The following is a 24,404-nucleotide window of genomic DNA, read 5'->3' on the forward strand; positions in this document are numbered from 1 at the left end:
GGGGTGAAGTGATGTCTCTGGTGCCAGTGCACATTTTCCAGAAGGCACATGGTCCTGGGCATCATTCAACTGCTGACGACTCCAATACCTTCTTTAGGGGAAAGGTCAATTTGCATTCTTAACCAGCAACAAGTAGAGATTCTTGTCATCTTATTGCTGATCAATAGAGTTCATCGTATACCCCAACACAAGACTCCAGTGAGACACCTGATCTGATGATGGCCCTCTGCATTGACATTTACTCTTCTGGTGGCATCCTCTGGAGTCAAGTGTGTGCACTCTTTACCTTGCTGCTGTTTCTTGCTACACTATGAAGACAGCTCTGCCCAACCTGAGCTAGAGACAAGGCTACCCCCACGTCATCTTCTGCTTTGGCCTGGCTTCTTCCCTGTGTTACTCTCACAAGGTGTGTGTCCCACTACATCCTTCTGCTTGTGTGTATACAGTGGTCTCTACAGTTTGAGTGACATTCTCTGAAGATGGAAGTTTCTGTCCCACCCACCTGTTCCCAAATAATCAACACAGAGGTTTAATATTAACTATAAATGTTTGGTCAATAGCTCAGGCTTTTTACTAACTAGTTTTTACGACTTAAATGAACTCATTTCTATTAGTCTATATATTACCATATGGTTCATGGCTTTACCTGTCCTCCAGCATATCTTGCTACCTCTTTGTCTCCTGGCAACTCCTCTGATTCTGCCGTTCTTCATCCCAGCATCCTTAGTTTGGTATTCCCACCTATACTTCCTGCCTGGCTACTGATCAATCAGCTTTTTATTAAGCCAATCCAGGTAACAAATCTTCACAGTGTACAACAGGATTATTCCACAGCAATTCTCTTCCCCAATCACAAATTTTGGGAACCTTGTCAACATCAGTTAACTGTAAAGATACAGGCTCATTTCTGGAAGAGAAACTCAACCACTCTGACTCTTAAGTTTTCAAGCTCTTAATATATTGTTATAGTGAATGACTAGGAGATGAAGTTAACCTTACATTACTAGAATATGTTTTCTTTGGCCATGGAATGTAATCTTTTTTATATTACTGTATTTGTTTTGCTAGCATTTCCTTGATGAATTTCACATCCCTCCTAAGGGATAATGGGGTATCATTTTATTTAAAATTTTCTTCCTTTATAGGTTATATTAATTAATACTAAAGTAATCAACTCTACTAACCCCCTGTTGATTGTTTTCTGCTTTTGTGGCTTTGTTTTGTTTTTAGACTCCATGCATGAATGAAACATGAGATAGATATTTGTGAGGAAGGGAGGAAGAAGAAGTAATGAGAGAATGTATATTGTTTGATATGAGCTTGGCCTTGTCAAAGACCATAGCCTCAAGCCCATTGGAAATGGCTAAGCTCCCCCGCTAGAAGGAGGGCAGAGCCTTCCTTTTGTCTGTGTGTGGATGTTAATAGTTGTGGTGGTTTCAATAGGAATGGCTCCATAGTCTCATGTGTTTGAGTGCTTGGCCCAAAGGGAGTGGCACTATTAGGAGGTGTGGCCTTGCTGGGGAAAGTTTCACTATGAAACTTTGAGGTCTCTCTGCTCAAGCTATGCCCTGTGTGACAGTCCTCTGCTTCTTTGAATCTGGATGAAGAATTCCCAGCTCCTTCTCCAGTACCACGTCTGCCTGTACACTGCCACGATGATAATGGGATTAACCTCTGAACTCTAAGCCCATCCCAATTGAATGTTTTCTATTACAAGTGTTGCCATAGTCATGGTGTCTCTTCACAGCAATAGAAACCCTGACTAAAACACCACCTTATGAATTTGCCAAGTTTTCCTTAGCCACTCATCTGCCGGTAGGCATCTAGTCTGTGCCCATACCTTGGCTGTGGTGGACCCTGCCACAGTAAACATGAATGTGCAGGTATCTCTCTGATAATCTGTCTTTGACTTCTCTGGGTGTGGCTGGACATGCAGACTGGGACCATCCAGTAAGTAGTTCTACTTTCAGCTTTTGGTTTAACCTTCATTCTGATCTCCATGGTGGCTGGACTAATTTACATTTCTACAGACAGCGAAGGAGGATTTCTTCTGTCCTATCTATATTCTTCCCAGAAGCTAAAACACTGTGTTCTTTGGGGAATGGTGTTTTAAACGTCCATTAATTTGTCTACCCCTTGCAGCATGTGAGCAACAGTTTCCTTCCAAAGTTGTTTAAATCAGTAGACACAGTATCTGCTTTCATTGTGGATTTTAAAACAAACCCATTCTTTTATTGCTTTTCCACCTCCTAACCTCCATCCCTATTTGTACCTCCTGCCTCCCCTCTCATAACTGTTTGTTCCATTGATTCATTGTATTGTGATGTGGGGTCCCCCTCTCTATGCTATGAATATGTTTTATTACCATTGGTTAATAAAGAGGTTGTGTTGACCTATGGCAGGGCAGAATATAGCCAGGCTAGAAGAGATAGATAGTGAGAGTAGGCAGGGTCAAGGAGACACCATGTAGTTGTCAAAGGAAGAAGATGCCCAGAACCTTTTTGCGGAGCCACAGCTTCGTGCTGATACACCAATTAATATAAATGGGTTAATTTAAGACATAAGAGCTAGCTAGAGCCGGGCGGTGGTGGCGCACGCCTTTAATCCCAGCACTCGGGAGGCAGAGGCAGGCGGATCTCTGAGTTCGAGGCCAGCCTGGTCTACAAGAGCTAGTTCCAGGACAGGCTCTAGAAACCACAGGGAAACCCTGTCTCGAAAAACAAAAAAAAAAAAAAAAAAAAAAAAAAAACAAAAAAAAAAAAAAAAAAGAGCTAGCTAGAAATATGCCCGAGTCATGGGCAAAATAGTGTTGTAATTAATATAGTTTGATATAGTTTATTTGGGTCTGGGTGGCCAGGAAATGGAGGTGTAGTCTCTGTCTACAGTGTCCTTTTTGTTGTTGTTGTTCTCCCTTTTATTCCTTTTAGGTATTTACTATTTCTTTATTGTTTCTTCCTTTATTATTTGGTTATTATTTATTTCTTTATTTCCTCTAATCTTGTATGTGTCTTATTCTTGTTTCCCTAAGACCTTGAGATATATAATTAGCCATTTATTTGAGAGCTCTCAGAGTTTTTAACATAGACTCCTGTGGTTATTAAGGTCCTCCTTTAGAACTGCCTCTGCTATATCTCAAAGATTCTGACAGGATATGTTTCCATTTTCATCTAGGAAATTTTGATTCACATCTTCTGATTCCTTCAGTTGCCCACTGTTCACTCAAATGTGTTGTTTGGGTTCCCTATGTAACTACAGTCTTTGTAGTTTCTCTTCACATTGATTTATTCTCTTATAATCTGACATAATACGTGAAATTGATTCATTTTCGGTATTTGTAAGACTTGCTTTATGGCCTAATATGCTTTCTAGTCTAATGATTTCTTTGAAGACAACTCCATGGGCTGCTGAGAGGAGTGTGCACTGCAGCTTTTGCACGCCCAGTCTGTGCATGTCTGTTAAGGCCTTCTGGTCTGGGTGCAATTTCATAGTGACAGCTGTCCATGGGCTTTGCCTGTATGATCTTTCTCTGTTAATGAGAATGGGATGTTGAAGTTACCCACTTATTTTTGGGTCTGGGTCATGTGGTTCCATGTGTCCCATGGTGTTTGTTTTATAAGACTGGGCATAGCAGCATCCAGTACAGGCATGTCTACAACCTTTCTATCTTCTTGACAGGTTGTTTCTCTGTGTGTATCGCACAATCTTCCCTATTCCGACTGTTGTCGACTTGGAATTTGCCTTGTGAAATACAGGAAGACAGCCTCCGCTGCTCTCCGGTTTCACTCGCTGATAATATAATTTTCTCCCTTTTTATTCTTCCACTTTCAGCCCATGCTGTTTGTAAACAGGCAGCTATGGGCTCTAGCATAATAGTAAGCTATCGGAGCATTGAAACTCTGCCTCAGTATAACCCAGAGCCGTGGCAAAGGTCGGGAGACACATTTGCAGCAAAGACAGGGGTTTCTCCGCTTTGCAGCGACTTGTAACAAGTTCACAAATGATAATGTCTGCCTTACTCTTTTCTTTCTGTTTATGCAGAGCTTCAAGGTCTCCCAGAGGTCAGATATTCAGACTTCCCAAGTATTTTTCTGTGCTTTTTCATAGCCCTACATGCAGGGAGGAGCTTCTGAGACTCCTGAAATATATTGTGTCTTTCCCAAATGCCTGTGAACGTCTTTCTTGTTCTCAGGTTATCTTTTTCACTCTTTGGGCAGCCCTCTCCTGTGTGTGCAGATACTGCTGACTCAGGCAGCTGAGCTGCCTAATCATTTTCCTGCTTGTTGTCAACAAACACCTTGGGGAACTGGGCTTTTTCCATTGATCAGGCTCTGAGTCGGGTAAAATAAAGGCAAGCATTGTAAGCTGGGGGTTTTCCAAGAGCTGCCACAGCGGTGACAGCCTCTGGGCAAGGAGCTTTGTGGAGAGCTCCTCGCCCATCTCTGCCTCTGCTGACTAGGCAGTGCGAGCATTCAGCCAGCATCGGTGACTGTGATTCTCCTTGTTTTCAACTTCACTGTCAATCTCAGGAGAGGCAGCGGGAATAATGCAAGTTAATATCCCACAAACCATGCTGTTCTTGTGCCCAACTTCTGGTTGATTTCAGGAGTGCTGGGGGTTTGTGTTTGCATCTCTTCCAGTGCTTGTGCGCTTTTCTGGCAGCATGGATTTTGAGTTCTTTACACCGCTGCACCATTAAAATGTCTCTACATGTGTCAGTCAGCAATGAAGAAGTGTTTCGCTTTTAAATATTCGTGCAAGATGAGTGGGGGTTATTTATGGCGGTGATTTACTATGAAGAACCTAAATTTTCAACAAATTGCTTTTTCTTTTTTTGCAACAGAGTCTGTATCACCCTGACTGGCCTGGAACTCACTCTGTAGACCAGGCTGCTCTTGAACCCACAGAGATACCCTCCTGCCTCTGCCTCCCAGGTGCTGGGACTAAAGGCGTGTTCTACCACACCTGGCAAAAAAATTCACTTACAAGAATGATGTGTGTATATAACTCGAGTATGTCACTGTGTAGTGTGGACCTGAAATGTATTGAGTGGTGATAAATAATGGCTGCTTTTCTAGGAATTTGACAAATACATTCCTAAAGGTTTATGTGGGCTATTTGAGGAAGAACTGAGTTGCTGTTAATTTATTTTCAAAAATTAACTGTCTCCATATTTTTAAAATATATGATCTTTGTGTCACCTTTCAGTGTATTTTTTTCCAACTGAAACATGTATGTAAGATAAGGTTGTTTCCTGGTTAGAGGAATGTGCATGCCCACACCATCCTTGGTTCAGAACAGCATTAGCGGCTCAGTGGCAGAATCCCTACACATCACAGTTGGTTCAGAATCAATGTGGTATAAAATTGCTGGGCTGTGTAGCTTTACATGGTCCCAGACCCAAGCTTGAAAGGAAATCTACCTGCATTGTTCATTGGAAAGCACAGGTCAGACAGAGCAAACAAACGAAGAGCTGCCCCTCCCCCTCTGGGCTCTCGGCTCCTGTGCTTATTGAAGTGGGTTCCAGAGACTAACACCCATTGCTGGAGCTACTTCTGCTGTTAGAATCTGCATGGGTCTCTGGGAATGTATAATTTCCCCATTGCCTAGCAACAGTTCCATTATTTTCAGGAACTCGTTAAATGAATGAATGCATTTTGATGACAAGACAGCTTTATTCTTGCCCTGCTCTGGGCCACCGTGTAATAAGAAGAGATAACAAAATGAAATATTGCAGAGATCGTGTCCCCAGTCTCTTCTTTCCACAAAAACCCTCAGAGGCACTGGCTTGGTGGGGAAACTTTCTGTGCAAACAGATTTGAAAAGCTAATAGGAAAAGCATATTGATTCTGAGTAATTATATTGTATGTGCACACATTCCCATTTTCTTTTTATCAGCTGTTGCATGACCTTCTGGGCATAAAATATTAGTAGAAGTGCTGCGTGCATAAGAGTCTTTGACAGTTTCAAAATCCTCCCAAAGATCCCTGATCTTTCTGTGTGCCACATTTCCCAATTTTCTAACAAACACGTTTGACTAAAGAACAATGCAGGACTTAACCCGTGCAGAGCCATGTGTACATGTATCCATGTGGTACATGCTATGCACCCGTGCTTTCTTAAATAGAAAGGATTGTGAACAACTATGACTTAGCATATTTATGTTTTGATTCTCAGGAAACTTGGGGAAACATTTTCTTACCTAAATTCTAGTAACAGGTTTACTCTGGGATCATGAAAGATAAACATTTCCTTCTAAGAATATTGGAGAAAACACACACGCACACACACATTCACACACACAGAGTAACAGTAGATTTGAGACATCAGGATTATGCCATCTGGATATATGAAATGCTGTAGTTCACCCCCTCTCCAAACTTTAAGTTCAGGTTAAAACTCACTTTGAGTTTATAAATAGAACTTCATGCGTGGGTGATGCATCAGCATGTACAGGAGCTTGTGCCTGAACCTGTTGGCCTGAGTGCAATCCTTGGGACCCGTATGGTGGAAGGAAAGAACCAACGCCTGGACACATGTGCTGTGGCGGGCACTGCCCACCCCACCCCTACCACATACACACAAACCCATAAAGACATTTTGAATTGCTATAAAATCAAAGTAATTCAGAAATACATAAAGTAAAATTTGCAATCCCTCTCCAGTGCCCCATGTGTAGAATTTTTATGTATGAGAGTAGTATTACATTTAGTCATTTCTAAATGACACAAATTAATCCAGTTGGCTAGCAGAATTAATCCAGTAATGAATTACTATGTGTCATGAAGCAGAACAAGGGCTGGACAGACAGACATGTCTTCAATGGGCTCATGGGATGTCTGGGGAAAAAAACATGAATGGGTCACATAAAAGCATGAGTCATAAAAGCAACATTAAACATGTAAATTGAGGCAGTAGTATGTGACTCAGATAAGAGCAGATCATCCATGAAATCTTCCAAAGGGGACCGGAAGCTCTGATGGGCTTTGACAGGGGTGTAGGCTTTGGAGACACAAAGGGGAAGAAAGGAAACCCCAGAGATCGATTCTCCCACAGAGAATTCTATCTGTGGTTTTCATGACGATGAACCTCTGAATTTCTCTGTGCCTCACTTGCCTTATTCTTCTTGATAAAATAAGGCAGTAAAAACAGAATTGCTTAGAATCACAGCAAAAACGAGATGGATTGCTGGCTAGTATAGGGCCGTGACGAGAGTGTGCGCGCGCGGGTGCTGCCCAGTTCTGTCCTCCCGTGCCTGGCACAGGCTAACATGCACAGAGCCACAGCAGGCTGCATTGTGGCTGCTGTATCTCTTCTTTCCAGTAGAAGCAGTGGCGCACAGGCCTGGAGGAGTGGCTTCGTGTTTAAGAGCACGGACTGCTCTTTCAGAGGACCCAGGTTCAATTCTCAGCACTCACACGGCAGCTCACAGCCATCAGCCGCTCCAGTTCCTGGGGTTCATCCCCTCTCTTTGGACCTCTGTGGGTACCAGACACACATGGCAGTTTACGCACCCAGGCAAAGTGCCCATATGCTTAGAATAAAATAAACAGATCTAAAACTAAGCCTCTCAACAGCGCATCAGTACTTTACATGGTACCCACTGGAGCCCTCACAGCCAGCAGGCTCTGGGCTCCTGTCCTCTCCGTTTGGACCTGGGATGACCACTTCTGGGGCTGAACCTCATCTCTCCGGCTCCTCCTCCTCACCCATCACCAGCTTTAGCAAAACACCTTGCCGGGTGTCTTGGCTGCCTGCTTCCACCTCTGGCAAGTCCTCGTGCAGATGTGCTCATTAAGTCGTCAAACCTCAATGTTCCCATTTTCCAGTTGCAAAAAAACTGTTCTCGAGTCAAGGATGACTAGAGATGCGGATGATTGCTTCTAATGAGCAGACCAGAAAAATCAATCAGTTCCTTCTCAGAGCAAAGGCACTTGAGTGTGCTCACCTCTAATGTGAGCGAGGCAACGCTCCTTTAGTGAGAAAAACATTGATGATTAAAAGAAATAAGAGTGGGAGCTGACATAATCTCAAACCAGAAAGAACTCAAAGAGGAGTAAGTCCACAAGCAGACGCCGGCAGAATCTCACATAAAATGGGCTCTTCACCAAGACACATTGGCCTGAATTGAAGGAAGCACCCAGTGCTGTCTTTGTCTCTTCCCCGTTTTCTATTGGAAAGCATCCAGAAAATGCCCAAGAGGTAAGTTTGGTTTCACAAGTGATTTGATTTAACAAATGCAAGAGGCCAAGAAATAGATGGTTCTGAGCACCGTGGATTATCTCCAGGTCTCTTCCGTCGGCCACCTGTGGGAGAGTTCTCTGTGTTCATGTCCTGCAGCGCCGTATCCACACCTGCTGGTGAGTCTGCCGGTCACGCTGGATTCAGGGCCACTGTGGGGAGTCCCATTCCGAATACCCCTGTGTACTCTTTCTAAAGTGCACGCGTACGTTTCTTTGGGGCATATGTCACCCTGACAGGTCTATATTTCCTGGTCCCTCCCAGTCAAGAGTTGCGCTGAGCCCTCCCCACACCACCAGGGACCATGAGTTTTCAGCTCTATTGTTCTAGAGGTAGCCACCTGGCAACCCCTGAGTCCCAAGGCCACAGCTGCATGGCAGTGGCATACAGTTGAGCCAGAGCTCTGGGCTACAGCTGGCAGCAACTGTTCCCAAAGGACCGCAGTGGCTGGCAGCCAGCAACATGGGGAAACCGGAATCACAGGAGCCAGCATCAGGGAGGAAAATATTGGAAAACATCCTTCAGTGAGGGACTGGGAAGGCTGCCCGTGCCCCCTCCGTGCCCGGCTCGCTTAATCCCTCAGCAGCTCCTCTCCGGCATCTGCTCCTATTGCCTGTCCTCCCAGCAAGATGCCTGGCAGGCACTGGAGACGGCATGTCCTGGAAATGGCACTTTGATAGAGCTCTGCCTGAGAAACTCATTACGGGAGCTCCTGAAGGGAGGAGGGGGCAGCTCCAAGGAGCAGGGCAGAAGTGAGCCAAGGAAGTGTGCTGCCCTGCTCCTGATGAGAGGTGTGGGTACCCAGTGGGTTGTGTGGGTGGGGTCTGTTTGGGGCATTGACTTGGCAAGGCCATCTGTTAGCTGACACCATTGTCCTTTTAAGATGGAGCGTCCTCTTTATGACGCCCTTCACCTGGAGTGGAGGTGTTCGAAGAGACTCAAGAGTCAGTTGGGCTAGCCTGGGGCTGGCTACACGTATCTCTCTGCGTGCCTCCTAACTCCAGTGTGCTCGGTGGGCTCTGGTGTCCGAACCTGATCTAACAGACTTTCAGTCACAGCAGACATCCAGGCTGTCCATGCTGTGCGCCATGTATGCACACTCCACTAATACTCTCTGAACTGCGACCCCCTGGTTTTCCCTTCTCACTTTGTCCTTCGTCTTTATTTCTTCATATGATGCTTTGAATGAGCTGCCCCCTCATAGTCCAAGACATCTGGGTACTTGGTTCCCAGGTGGTGGTGGTGTTTGGTAGGTGTAGGAGGGGAGGTCTTCCTGGAGGAAGTCTGTCACTGAGGGCCGACTTAGAAGTAAAGATCTTCACTGCCCGCTTCCAGTTGCACTCTGCTTCAAGCTTCTGCCTTGGTTCCAGATGTGAGCTGTCAGCTGACTGCTCCAGCTACCATCTCAGCTGCCTCAGCTCCACATCATAGATTCTAACCCTGTGGAAACCTAAGCCCCATAAACTCCTGCGAGTGCCTCAGTCATGCGCTTTATCATAGCAACCAAAAAGGAATGAGTATGCATCATTATTACAAAGATAAGTTATAGTAAGCTTAGCCAATGTGTATTCATCACACAAGGTGTGAAGGAGTTCATGACATTTTAATGCAAATATATCAAACACTCTGATAATACTCACCCCCTATGACCCTGTTCTGTCTCCCAGGCAGTCATGGTCACCTTTCTGGATTGTTCTTCCTCTGTATTTATGTCTTTCCTTCGTGTGTGTGTGTGTGTGTGTGTGTGTGTGAGAGAGAGAGAGAGAGAGAGATGTGTGAATGCATGAGTATATATGTATGTATGTGTGTGCGCACACGTGTGTGTGTGTGTGTGTGTGCATGCATGTGTGGGTGCTCTAAGTTCCATATATGAGAAAAATATGCATTTGTGTTCCTGACTCTGTCTCATTTTGCTTAATATCTGGGTCTCTGCTTCCATCTGTTTTCCCACAAATGGCTTCATTTTACTCATTAATTATATCAAACCATTGTTCCTTCACACCATTCTGTACTCGAAAAGGCTTCCAGTTCCCATGAAACAATACAAAAGTATGTCTGGAACTCAAGGTTTTTTCCCCTTTTCTGATTTAAACATTTTAAATTTCCCACAGCTTTGCAGTGAGTCCTCTTTCTCTTCAGGTGGGGAACTCGCTGCTCCCGTAACAGCTGCTTCTGAGGGGCCAACAGCTTAGAAACCTGTGGTCCATCAGTGGCACCTTGGACCTGCAGTGGCTGGTGGCTCTGCCCACAGTTCTCTTCCCAGGAATGTGCAGACACACCTTGCACAAACACCACGGTCTATGTAGCATGTGAAATAGAATCAGATTGCAAGTGAGCTTTTGCCATTTGTTTTTCTCATATTATGGTTATGTGAGATTTGTGAATGTTGACGTGAGCCTGTGTTAATAACTGGAAGTTATTAATCAATGTGAACAGTGTGTGCTGGCAAGCTGTAGGTGAAGGGTGGCAGCCACAAAACAGCCATGTTAACTCCGATGTCGAGACTTGTCACATAGAAAGGAATGGTTTATTACAGAAACAGAAATGAACCAACACTTCATTATTACAAAGTTGTATCAGCTACATCAAGCTTAGCTAGTATATTTGGATCACATAAAGTTACGAGTTTCATAATGGCATTTTAATTCACACTAACCTCCCGTTACCCTCTGCTGTCTTCCAAGCAGTCCCCTTCATTTTATGCTTATTCTTCTCTATGTTTATGTGTGTGTGTTAAATCTTTATGTGATAGAGAAACGTGTATTTATGTTAGTTCTGAGTCTGCCTCATGTTGCCTGATGTTCTGGGGTTTTAACAACACCATCATACTTGCCTAATGAGATAGTCTGTCCACGAGGTCATATGTCAAAACAGGAATGGATTTATAAATTGGAATAACTTTTCTCACCTGAGCAATTTAAGGTTTTCCCTATGAAAGAAGTTTATATTGGATCAGGGATAGTAGTAATTCCTATGATGCCTGCATTCAGAGGTAGAGGCAGGGGGATTGACTAGTTTATATAGTGAGAACTGGGACAGCGAGAGCCACATAACAAGATGCAGTCGCAAAGAGACAGACAAGCATTTATAACGCTTCAGATCCTGCTCTGGATATGTTTTTCATCAGCTGGATACAAGTTAGGGTCATCTGGGAAGAGGGAACCTCAAGTGAGAAAATGCCGCCATCAGGCTGGCCGGTAGGGCATTTTCTTGATTAATACGGGATGTGCCACCCCTGGGCAGGTGACCCTGGGCTGTCTAAAACATTGAACTGAGTATGTCAGGGGAGCAAGCCAGTAGGCAGCACTTGCCTGTGGCCCCTGCCTCTGCTCCTGCCGAGTTCCGGCCCTGACTCCCCTCAGCGGTGGACTGTGATGGGAGTAAGCCAAAGGAGCCCTTCCGTTCCCACGCTGCTTTAGGTCATGCTGTTTACCATAACAGAAAGCGAAGCAGGACAGATAGGTAAGAAAGGAACACAGCAAACTAGAGCCGCAGAGCCCTGCCATGGAAAGGAACTGGTCCCATAGTGCTCTATTCATGTCATCATTAACCCACTGATGTATTTTGAATATTACAGAAAGGACTTGGAAAACGCGGCCAAAGTTTTTCCAAATGTCTTTTCCAGGAGAGTAAAGAGATTAAAAAACACAAAAAACATAAATCTGAATCAGGATTAATAAAAACTCAGAGAGAGAAATTGGGGTTCAACCTGAAGACCAGAAAATCAAAAAAGCCGACTACTGCCTCTTACCTCGACCTCAGTCTGAAATGGCGATCCTGCCTCCAGGAATCTCAGAATGAGACTGAGACTGAGAGCTGTCTCCTCCCGTCTTATATTCCTCTCTAGGGCTGGGATTAAAGGTGTGCACCACTGCGATTAAAGGTATGCACTGCCCGGTTTCTATGGTAACTAGTGTGGCTACTGGGATTAAAGGTGTGTGTCACCACTGCCTAGCTGTAAAGCTGACCAGTGTGGCTGTTTTACATTTCTGATCCCCTGGCAAGCTTTATTTATTGAAATACAATTGAAATGCCACTACATAAATCTTTTCCTTATTTAGAGTTTATTGGCACGTAATAATATGGGATAAGCATGGAATTTGCTGCAGCTGATTTTTCAAGATATTTTATTTTATGGGTATGAGTGTTTTACCTGCACTCATGTATGCAGTGCCCATGGAGACCAGAAGAGGGCATCAGATCCCCTAGAACTGAAGTTACAGATGGTTGTGAGACACCATGTAGGTGCTGGGAATTGAACTTCCATCCTCTGGAAGAGCAGCCAGTGTTCTTAACTGCTGAGCTGTCTCTGCAGCCCCTGCCTTTGACTGGCTAGACACTGATAATTCCTTTCCGCTGTTTCATCCTCCACACATTGGAATTTGGTTAGATCAAACCTACGCACTAAAGCTGTCTCATTAGGAGCGGTTTCTCTTCACCTGGTGCTGAGTGGCTCTGGTCCAGTTTGATAAGTAATAAGCTTTCCTCTCGAATGGTTCTGTTCTTCGGTCTCAGAAGCTTACCTTAAAGTGCATACCTCTATGAGTTGAGCATATGAAGCATCTGGCTTCTACTTACTTCTTTTGAATTTAAATGTTGAACTCAGTAACTTTGTTTTTCTTTGCATGATTTATTTTTTTATCTAATTATGGTCATGATATGAAGTTTGATTCAGGAGTGCACATTAGGGAGAAAATGAGTTGGTTTAAAGAAAAACACGAGTAGATAATCATATGTGGGAATCCTCTCTGTGTGCTGTGATTACCATCAATGAATAAAGAAGCTGCCTTGACCTGTTGGTGGGGCAGAACTTACGTAGGCAGAGAGCACTGGACTGTATGCTGGGAGAAAGAAGAGTGGAGTCAGAAAGATGCCATGGATCTGCCACCCGAGATAGATGTGCTAAAACTTGGCTGGTAGGCTACGACCTCGTGGTGATATACAGATTAATAAAAATGGCTTAAATTAAGATGTAAGAGTTAGCCAATAAGAAGCTAGAGCTAATGGGCCAAGCAGTAATTTAATTAATACAGTTTTTGTGTGATTATTTCGGTTCTGGGCAGCCAGTATGAACAAGCGGTTCCTTGCAACATAATAATGTATGTGTGTTTCCAGCAGACATGGCCCTATTGTGTCATGTGGGTATCAAAGGCTTTGGAAGCCACGCGTCCTTCCTCTAGGATGTCCTCATTACCTGTCAACTCTATTGGGGCTTAAAACTGTGTTCATCTTTTTTCCTTGCCAATCTCCAAAAGTCTCAGGCTTTATTATTTTAGCTGATTGAGAGACACCCACCTGGGGCATAGATTCAAATGCCATTTGCACACCAAAGCCCAAGAGTGGCGTGGTGAATACAGCTTGCTGTAGGCACAGGCAGGAAGGGGTGCCCTAACTGGAGTGAATTTAAAGCCAGTCAGACCAGCTGAAATGCCACATCCCCTTTGTTATCCTCTGTCAGCAATTCTAGGCATCAGTGATAAAACATCCCCTTGCAGAAAAATACTCTTGTTAGGCCAAGTCCTAAATAATTACTGCAGGGGCCGGTAGGTTTTAGCCATCATTCATGCGGGTTTCAGAGGACCATGTTTTTATTGCCCTCCTCCAGCCAGCATCGTGTTGTGGAATAATTTATAGAGACCCACAGTAGTACTGTCAGCCTCTGGCAGGTCAGGCGCCCGGACATCTCCAGAGCAACATATTCGAGTCTGTAGTCACAAGTTTAGGATGCTTTAGAGTTGCTGACTGCGTCTAGTTTGCGTGTGCTGTCCTATGCTGATGTTGTACTTGAACGCTAGGTTTGAGAGGAACAATTCTGGCTCAAGAAATATAGCTACTTAAAGTGTTTGCTTCAAAATTGTCTAGACCATTGAAATTATGTACACTGGAGGAACACGGCATTTCTGTTTAATTAGCACAGATTTTAGTTCATATGACTATTCAACTGAATTTGAGCATTATTTTAAAATGAAATGTATTTTAAAATTTTTGTCATATAACCAAATGACACATGAAGAAAATAATGATTATTCCCAATAATTCTTGAAAATAGTTTGTTGCATATAGAAAGAATATATTCCAAATGGTCTGATACGTTAATAGAAAAATCAATGCTGTGCACTGGAAAAGGAATAAATTTGCCATATCTAAATTACAACTCAATTTACTAAGCACACTATCAAGCATGCCATGTACCCACTTAAATGGAGAAAGAAGTGGCCGTCTTACTCACAGCTGTGGGTGGGCTGGCTGGAGAGAAGGACTGGTGTTTTCCGGGAGCAGGACTCAGAGAGACATCACACTGTTTGCTCTCAGCTGGTCTGTGATGAAGACTTCCCGGAAGAGGGAGTGAATCACTGTGGTCACATCGCTGTCTGCAGCTTGGCAAGTTGTTGCATGGGGTAGAAACACAAATGAGCCTTGTCCTCCTTCCTTCTAAGTGGCTGTCATCTCTGGCCCCCGGAGCTGGCTCTCTGTCACACTGCCAGCATCAGGAGCCCACCAAGGAGCCTTGTGCTGTAGCCATTCTGAGCCCTCTGGGGTGGATTCCATGTATTTCTCGTGACCTGACAATTTTTTCCTTCTTTTGATTTGTGTCAGCTGTTTTCATGTGGGCTTTATTAATGAGCACGATAGCACAGAACATCACATTAAATCTGTCTTTCACCTGTGGATTGACTTTGCTTTTCTAATGGTCTGGAAATCTAAATACCTTATTAATTAAACCATGAATAGTGTGGAGTTCAGCTTTTTCTTTACAGTTCTATTATTCCCAGGCTAAGGAATACTTAAGGAAAACTTAAGGTCAATAAATGTGTATAATTATTATGTGCCAATGAAACAAATTTCCCACGAAAGCTTTCACCTTCGTTCCCATGCTCCTGTGGCAACGGATGAAAATAACGAGGCCCACAGAGCGCAGGAGTCTCGCTCTGAGTTTGGGGCCGATCAGGACCAAGGCTGCCAATCACGTTCCCTTCATTCACCATCCAGCACTTTTCCTCATAACTAATGTTATGCGTGTGCTTGAGTCAGTCATGAGCTGCCTCTGTTTATAAGCTGTTGGCCACAAAGAGGGAAAGGCATAGGTGAGAAAAATCGTCCTCCTCTTTTACCCGAGCAAACTATAGATGTAATTCACTCATAGGTACAACCCCAAACAGCTGAGAATGAGTTCAAAGAGCCTGCAGGCAGACCAATTCATATACACAAACATATGGGAGAAATGTGTGTAATTGTTATCCGTCAGTTTTAGAGCTGTTACTCTGACTGGTTTCTTGAGCCACCCAGCGCAGTCTGACTTGACCAGGCTGGATGCCATTTGGATTTGTGTTATTTGAGATAAGTGATGTTAGCTTCTATGACAGATCACTCCTAAGTTTTGATGACTTTGCACAGTATAATTTGTTTTTGCTTTGTGTCAAAGTCAGAGGTAAGGTGGCGAAGGTCAGGTGTTTGGGGACCCAGACTGCTTTGCCCTGGTCTTAGGAATTCGCTCCAGACTACCAGCCAGTGTGGAAGATAGGAAGAAGCCAAGCTGATATAGAGCTCCTCTCCCTTCCCCCATTACTTAGTTCTGTGATCAAATTCACTTTAAATAGGAATTTGACATCGTGGAATTCCTGAACACTGTCTTGCTTAACTCAGTTCCAGCTAAAGACTGTGCACTCTGGCAAGGCACTGTGCCGAAGGGGTCAGAGTTGCAGACCCTCCAGAAACCATCCTACCCTATTCACACTTTGACAAGACCCAGACCCACCAGGTCATAAGAAGGCTCCTTTGGAAGGACCAAGGCCTCAGATATGGCACAACTTAAGAACTTGATCACACTCCTTTATTTGTTTGTTTGTTTTTGAGACCGGGTTTCTCTGTATACTTTTGGTGCCTGCCCTAGAACTAGCTCTTATAGGCCAGGCTGGCCTCAAACTCACAGAGATCCACTGCCTCTTCCTCCCAAGTGCTGGGATTAAAGGTGTGCACCACCACTGCCAACTAGAACGTAGTCACTTTCCATCAACAAGAGCCCTTAACTTTAAGGGGGAACATTAAAGTCCAGGCTGCCTGCAAAGTAAACTACCTTAAAAGATGTATCTTCAGGATTTCCTGGAGACTTCCGAGGTGATGGGTTGTAGATACTCTGCATGTGCTTGGCTCAAAGTCTTCCTCAGAAAGTGTAGTTCAATTTCTAATTTGTTTTAATAAAAAACACCCAGGGTGTGGTAATCATATAGAGATAGCCTTTCTACAAGGCTTCCCCAAGAAGTTGGTCTTGGGAGATTTCCATACCTTAAGCCCTACTTCATTGTTCAATGGCCTTAGCTTTATCTTCCCAGCAGGTCCTCCATTGTAATTGAGGACCAGGTTCCAAGACTTCTGTATCCAAGTCTCTCCAGTCTTGAGGGACAATTCTATTACAAACTGACTGTGAGTTTAACATCTGTTTCACAGAAGGTGAATGCATGTCATATAAGACTATTGCTTCCTTGAATCTCCTTGAATCTAACATTGCCATTCAGTGCTTATGCAGCCTTGAGGATATCTGTCATTTGACAATTTCTGTAAGGTTACTAAATAAATTAAATTTGGTTGTTTGAAAACCTTAAGCTGTTCTCTCTACCCTTATAATGCAATGCTGAAATTGGGTTCTCCTTTAAATTACTATGTCTGGATCTGAATATCTTTATGATCTGCTTAAATAAGTTTTTCTAAAACTTGTATCTTAGCACTCATATTAACCAACTTTTTTAGCGATAAACCAAGAATGATCACACTGACAATAAGGATTATCAAAACTATAATTAACAATATGTCAATTTCAGTTAAATTGATTATTTCTTCATTTAATTGTTCCGTTTCTAAATTGTGCATTGCATAATCATATAGAGACATTACTTTCCCCATCGTAATAGTGCTTCCCATTTTCTAACTTGGGAAAAACTCTCTTCTTTAACTAGTTCCTCCCTTTAGGAATTTCCAGTTTTCTCACCAAATCTGCCAACGATGATGATGAAGATGTGAGGTTGGCTGCCTTCACAGAACAGTAGAAGCCTGAGCAGGTTTCAAGGCAGCTGCCTAGTTTGGCAGCAGCCCAAGAAAGGGGTCCAGGGAAAGCCCAGAACCCACCAGAAGAAAGGAACAGGAAACCTAGCCAGTGTGGTAGTGACTCTGGCCACCTGTAGTTCCAGCCTATGCCAGTGGCTGCAAAGCCACAGGCAAGTGTCTTTTTCATGAATTCATGCCTTAAAGTTGACACCAGATGTAGCGCATTTTCTAATTGATCTTAATAATAAAAACCTGGAGTCAGATATTAGGGGATGAAAGCTAAAAGAGAAGTAGAGCAGCCAGCCACTATTTCTTACCTCTATGACATCCTTGGACTGAATGGGGTATCCTGTCTCTACAAATCTCAGACTAAATGCCTTGATCTCCTGCCTCCTCCCACCTTATATTCCTCTCTCCACCCAGCCATGGAAACCCTAGTGCTGGGATTCAAGGTGTGTGCCACCACTGCCCGGCCTCTATGGCTAACCAGTGGCTTAGCTCTGCACTCTGATCTTCAGGCAAGCTTTATTAGATCACAACAAAATAACACTGTAATAAGTTGTCCACCCTTTTCTTTCACAGTACTTCTCATGTCAAACCTGTTGCTTAACATAGATATCCAAAGAAGACGGTGGCTTTGCAATGAAAGGATCAAGGTCAGCATTAGCTGTTGGTGAGGGAAGAAAACTGTGATGGTGTAAGGATTTATTTTACCCTCCTCTCTTCAGAGAAATCATTTATATATAACAACAAATGGGCAGTCCCCATAACATGTTATTGTCCATGTTTACCTTTGTCTACTTAAACGTAGTGGGGTACTTTCCAGTAAGCTTTGGCAGGGCTAAGGGGCTGACTGGACTGGAGCACTCAACTTTAAGGCCCCATAGATTCCTAAAAGATCTTATTCAGGCTGAAATCTCAGACTCACAGAACAGAAGACATGGGGAAGATAGTAGCTATAAGGCCCCGTGTTTGAAGGAAAAGTGGTGAAGGTGGCGGGTCTCTTCCTGTGAGTTTATACTCAACTAAGGTACAAAGAAGGGAAGCAGAAAGGACAGAAAGAACACACATGTCAGCTCTAGCCTTACCCATTAGTGAACCCAGCTGTCTCAGAGACAAACCAACCTGATTGCTGTTCTCTTTTCTCACGGGCAGAGGAAGAGAGTATGGAGGAGGGGCCAGCACTATTCCCCTCTTTAGAAAGCATATCTAGAACTTCTTTACTGAAATGAGTACTAGTTACTGGGAAGCTGAGTGGGTGTGTGGGGTGTCTATGAAAGGCTTCTTCTTTAAGTTTTGAAAATTCAATGGGAAAATTAAATAAATACATTTAGAGAAGTAATATAAATAATTGAGTGTTCAGCTCTTCCCAGGGACTCTGGCATCTGGGCTGACCAGGCCCTTGAAGGCTACAGCAGCTCTGGGGACATGGGGAAAGGACAGTAGCTGGCACTCAGGTTCTAAGTGCAGCAGATGTGGACTTAGACCTTAGACCGCAGCAAGTTCTCTCAAATGTAGTCCCACTTACCTTTGTGGGACCACCAGCTCCCAATAACAACATGGAGACTTAGTATTAATTATGAAAACTTGGCCTTTAGCTTAGGCTTTTCCCCAACTACCTCTTCTGACTTAACCTGTTTTTTTTAAGTCTACATTTTACCATATGACTTGCTCCAAGTTTTGTTGGTGTAAGTTGCCCACCTAGATTCCTTCTCCTCTTTCTCTCCTCAGAAATACTGCGTATCCTCTCCTGCCTAGCTATTGGCCTCTGGTTCTTTATTAAACCAATCAGAAGGCAGCTTGGCAAAGACACATCTTCACAGCGTACAGAAAGATTAGCCCACAATGCTAGGCCCACATCTGATGAAGTTGATTGGGATCCTCAGTCTCTCTGAGCTCAGTATCCTTTTGTAAAATATAATAACACATTTCCTCTCTGCTTATGATGGGGTTGCCTTCCAAGAAGCCCAGTGCAAAATCAAAAGGTCCTAAATCAAATCTTCACAGGTCAAAGGCCATCCACAATGATCTCACATGGTAGGTTGTTGTAGAGATTAAATGTGCTAAGCCACGAAGGTACCCTCCACTCTGAGTTATCAGGGAGCAGTGTATCTTGGCTATTTACTCTGACACTGGTGGGGAACCTGCGAGGAGCAGCAGCAGCGGGTGTATACGAGGCTGAGGCAACTGGGTAGAGAGAATACATCTTGTGAGGTTGCAGGCAGTCAGGGTGGATAGGGTCAGAGGCCTGGGTAGTAGGGACACTTAGAGAGGTTTTCCAAAGGTCATCACTCAGAGATGACAGATGGGGGGAAGTAAGGTAGTAAAAGGGTCAACTGGACTGCTCCTGTCAGAACGAGGTACCTTGTTCTCTCTAAATTGCTCCTGCCCCATCAATAGCATGGAAGAGAAGTTTGCATTTAACTTCAGGTGACCAGGGATGCTGTGGAGACTTGCAGAAGGCCAAGTGGAGGGTCTGTCATGATATAGTTGCCTTCAGGACTGTGTTGCCGCTCTGTGGCTATGACTGCATCTGTAAAGAAGATATGTGAGGGACTCAGATGAAAAGTGACATTGTGGAGTCTCATTGAGAAACCTAGGTCTCAAAACACTTAAAATTTGCATTACAAAAAACGTCAAGTAAGAGAATACAGATAAAAGACATTTGGCCTCTAATTTGTATTCCAACCTGATTACAAAATGACTAATTTATTTACCAGGCTCTTTAATCTCTTCCCATAGTTTTATCATCCACCTGCCTGATGATTCTAATATACATGCAAGCAGGCTTCACTCTTGGACCTACACAGATGTAGTTTTTGATGTTAGTTTTGCATAAAGCCAACTACCCTTGATTCCCCATAGCCTTTCTCTTCTGTTGATTTACTCTTAACCTCATCCAAGCCTGAGCCTGTCTAGCTTGTCTTTTAATGAATATTTTTAGTTTGTTCTTAGAAATAAAATAGATATGGGGTGTATGTAGCTCACTGGAATGCTAATCACAACAAAGATGACAGTAAGATCAAAACTCACAGCTTGATCTAAGCATTTCCAAAGATTCATTGCAGCTAAGGAACACAGGCAGCAAACCTGGACAGCACCACATTGCCCCAAGGACCTGTTTCCTGATAGTCATTTCAACTCCTGTGACTTTCCCTGCTTCTCAATATACTCTGGGTCAGTACAGTTCTAGTCTGACTGTCTCTAGAAATCTCTGGCTAAACTTGAGAGTCAGATTTATTTCCTGCCTGTCCTAACTACCATTCCTTATCTGTGCTAGAGATGCTTGTAATCCCAGGGATACGTTGGTTCTAAATACTCATCAATGGCATCACAGAGACACAAGGATTAACCTAGACTGTTTCATGAGTAGTTTGGGCTCCGTCCTTAAGTGCTGCATTGTGTGTAATGGAACTTTGTTACTGGCTTTTACCTTTTCGGGTTACTATTTTTGTGTGTATGCACATTAGTACAGCTGTACGCATGCCACAGCATGTGTGTGCAAGTCAGAGGGTAACTCTCTGGGACCAGTTCTCTCGATACCATGTAGGATCCACAGGTCATTCATGTGGGCAGGCAAGCTTCTCTCAGTGCTGACTCATGCCGTGGTTCTCCGGTTGCTTTAAGGTGACTGTTGCCTTGTCTGATTACTAGGTTCAGGGTGCACTGTGGTTTCTCTGAGCACTTGTGCAGGTACAGAGGGACTCTGTATTGCTTCAGAAGCCCCTGTCAGAGAAAATGCATGCTCAGGAGTCATGCACCTGGAGAGAAAAGGGCCACATGGCTGAAAAAACAGCACAGAAAACAAGAGTTGAAAAGGAGGGAGAGGGTGAAAAGAAGAGAGAAATTTAGGTCACAGAAAGTAGAAGGATAAAGCAGTAAATGGTGTTTCAAGGCTGTACCTGTAGTGAGTGTGGGCCTCTTGCCTGGCTGGGTGTGGGTCTCTATGTCTTGGATTGTCCAAGAAGTGTTAAATTTCAAGTCACGTTTGCTCTTGTTAAGTCATGGCTAAGTTTTGACTCAGAATTAGGAAAATGGTTACCAGCAGGAAAGTCATAAAAATAAATGCCTTCCATGTTACATAGACCTCGCAGACTATTTAGTAATCACCTTCTGGTCCTGGGGAGAGTACTAAATGTAACCTATTATTGAGAGCAAGTGAGTTACACGCAGTACAATAGACAGTATTAGCTCGGCTGATTGCTTCTTTGAATTAATTATGGCCAGCGGGGACTTCTTGGAACTAACTGTTGCTGGACTCACATTTAGTTTTTCCTAGCGACTGTGTGAGTCCTGGTTGGCACTTGGAAAATGTTTTGGCCATTTGAGAAGTCAGGTTCCTATTATTGTAGAATTACTAGCGTTTAGATGTGGGTGCTTTTGATTTTAATTTTAGTTCAATGTATGCCATGTAAGGAATAGCACCCTTTAAAAGAAAATACAGAATGAGTAAATAGCCAATAGAGACAAAATGATACATAATAAAGAACATAGTAATAAATATTAACAGAAATACATTCAAGAATAATAGCTACTTTTATTTGTGATATTGCCTTTTGCTGTGTGTGTGTGTGTGTGTGTGTGTGTGTGTAAACTTCCTCAAAGACTAGGAAGATTATGATTACATCATATATACTACTGTTCAGTCAGCTAGTTTGTCACATAATTCTTATAAATTTATCTCCCACAGCATTAAAAAATCTTACATGTCCAAGTTTTTTTTGCCTGTGTGTGTGTATGTGTGCCTCACATCTGCAGATGAAATGTTACATGTCCAAGTGTTTTCACCTGTGTGTGTGTATGTGTGCCCCTCCCCTGCAGATGAAATGTTACGTGTCCTAGTGTTTTTGCCTGTGTGTGTATGTGTGCCCCTCTCCTGTAGATGGAATTTGGAGGAAGCTCCAATGCTAGGTGAACATGTGCAACCACCAGCCACGTGCTCTCTTCTATCTGGCATCTTAGCATCTTCTCTTGTGGGGCTTGTAACCATAGCTGCGGTTCTACCTCTGCAGTAGCAGCCTGTTGCATTGTGGGCCTTCCTCCACCACAGTGTTGTGCTGATCTTGGGGAGCTTTCAGTTTGACTATATGACATTGGCAGATTTTCAGATGTTGAACCACCCCTGCATCTCTGGGATAAAGCCTACCGGATCGTGGTGGATGATCTTTTTTATGTGTTCTTGGATTTGGTTTGTGAGTATTTTACTGAGTATTTTTGAATCAATGTTCATGAGGCAGATTGGTCTGTAATTCTTTCTTTGTTGAATCTTTGTGTGCTTTGTGTATCAGGGTGACTGTGGCCTCATAAAATGAGTTTGGCAATGTTCCTTCTGTTTCTATTTTGTGGAACAATTTAAGGAGTATTTGAATTAGCTCTTCTTTTAATGTATGGTAGAATGCTAAAACCATCTCTCCCTGGACTTTTTGGCTGCGAGATTTTTAATGATTGCTCCTATTTCCTTACAGGTTATAGGTCTATTTAAATTGCTTATCTGATCTTGATTTAACTTTGGTACATTGTATCTATCAAGAAAATTATCCATTTCTTTCAGATTTTCCAATTTTGTGGAGTACGGGTTTTTGAAGTATGACCTAATAATTCTTTTGATTTTCTCAGCGTCTGTTGTTATGATCCCCTTTTTGTTTATGATTTTGTTAATTTGGATATTCTCTCTGTCTCTTAGTTTTTTTGGGCAAGGGTTTGTCTATCTTGTTGATTTTCTGAAAGAACCAGCTCTTTCTTTCATTGATGTTTTTGTATGTTCTCTTTGTTTCTATTTTATTGATTCAAGACCCTAGTTTGATTATTTCCTGCCGTCTATCCTTCTTGAGCTTGTTTGCTTCTTTTTGCTCTAGAGCTTTCAGGTGTGCTATTTAGTTGCTATTATGGGATCTCTCAGTTGCTTTATGAAGGCACTTAGTGCTATGAACTTCCCTCTAAACACTACTGTGCCCCATAAGCTTAGGTATGCTGTGCATTCAGTTTTACTGAATTCTAAGAAGTCTTTAACTTCTTTCTTATTTCTGCTTTTACAAAATAGTCATTCAGTAGAGACTTGTACAGTTTCCATGAGCTTTCTGTTGTTGAAATCCAGTTTTAATCCATGATGGTCTGATGAGACGCAGGGGGTTATTTCGATATTCTTGTATCTGTTGAGACTTTCTTCATGGCCAAGTATATGGTCAGTTTTGGAGAATGTTCCATGAGGTGCTGAGTAGAAAATGTATTCTTTCATGTTTGGGTAAAATGTCCTGTAAACACCTGTTCAGTCCTTTGTTTCTCAACATCTCTTAGCTCCGGTACTTCTTCATTTAGATTGTGTCTGGATGATCTGTCTGTGGTAAGAGTGGAATATTGAAGTCCTCCCACTATCACTGTTTGAGGGGCGTCAATGTGTGCTTTAAGCCTTCATAATGTTTCTTTATAAATGTTGGTGCCCTTCGGGACTTAGATGTTGAGAACTGAAAAAATCACCTTGGTTGATTTTTCCTCTGGTGGAAACGAAGTATCCTCTTTTGATTAACTTTGGCTTGAAGTTCATTTTGTTAGTAATTAGAATGGATACACCAGCTTGTTTCTTAGGTCCATTTGCTCGGAAAAATCTTTTTCCAACCCCTTGCTCTGAGGTAATTTCTATCTTTGATGTTGAGGTGTGTTTCTTATATGCAGCAGAATGATGGATCCTGTTTTCAGGTTTGTTCTGATAGTCTGTATCTTTTTATTGGGGAATTGAGTTTATTGATATTAAGAGCTATCAATGGTCAAGGATTATTATTTCCTGCTATTAAGTTGTTGTTTTTGGTGATGGTGGTAGTGTGTTTGTGTGCCTTCATGTATGTCGTGTACCCATGTGTGTGTGTGTGTGTGTGTGTGTGTGTGTGTGTGTGTGTGTGTATTGTGTGTTTTCCCATCTTAGGGCTTTTCTGGTGTGAGATTATTTCTTGTTTGTATTTTCCTGGTTGTAGTTAATCTTCTTGGGTTGGAGTTTTCTCTCTAGTACCTTCTGTAGGGCTGGCTTTGTACAAGGATACTGTTTACATTTGATTTACCATGGAATGTCTTGTTTTCTCTATCTATGGTGATTGAAAGTTTTGCTGAGTAGAGTAGGCTGGGCTGGTATCCTTGGT

Source organism: Arvicola amphibius, chromosome 6, assembly GCF_903992535.2.
Source record: "Arvicola amphibius chromosome 6, mArvAmp1.2, whole genome shotgun sequence".
NCBI lineage: Eukaryota > Metazoa > Chordata > Mammalia > Rodentia > Cricetidae > Arvicola > Arvicola amphibius.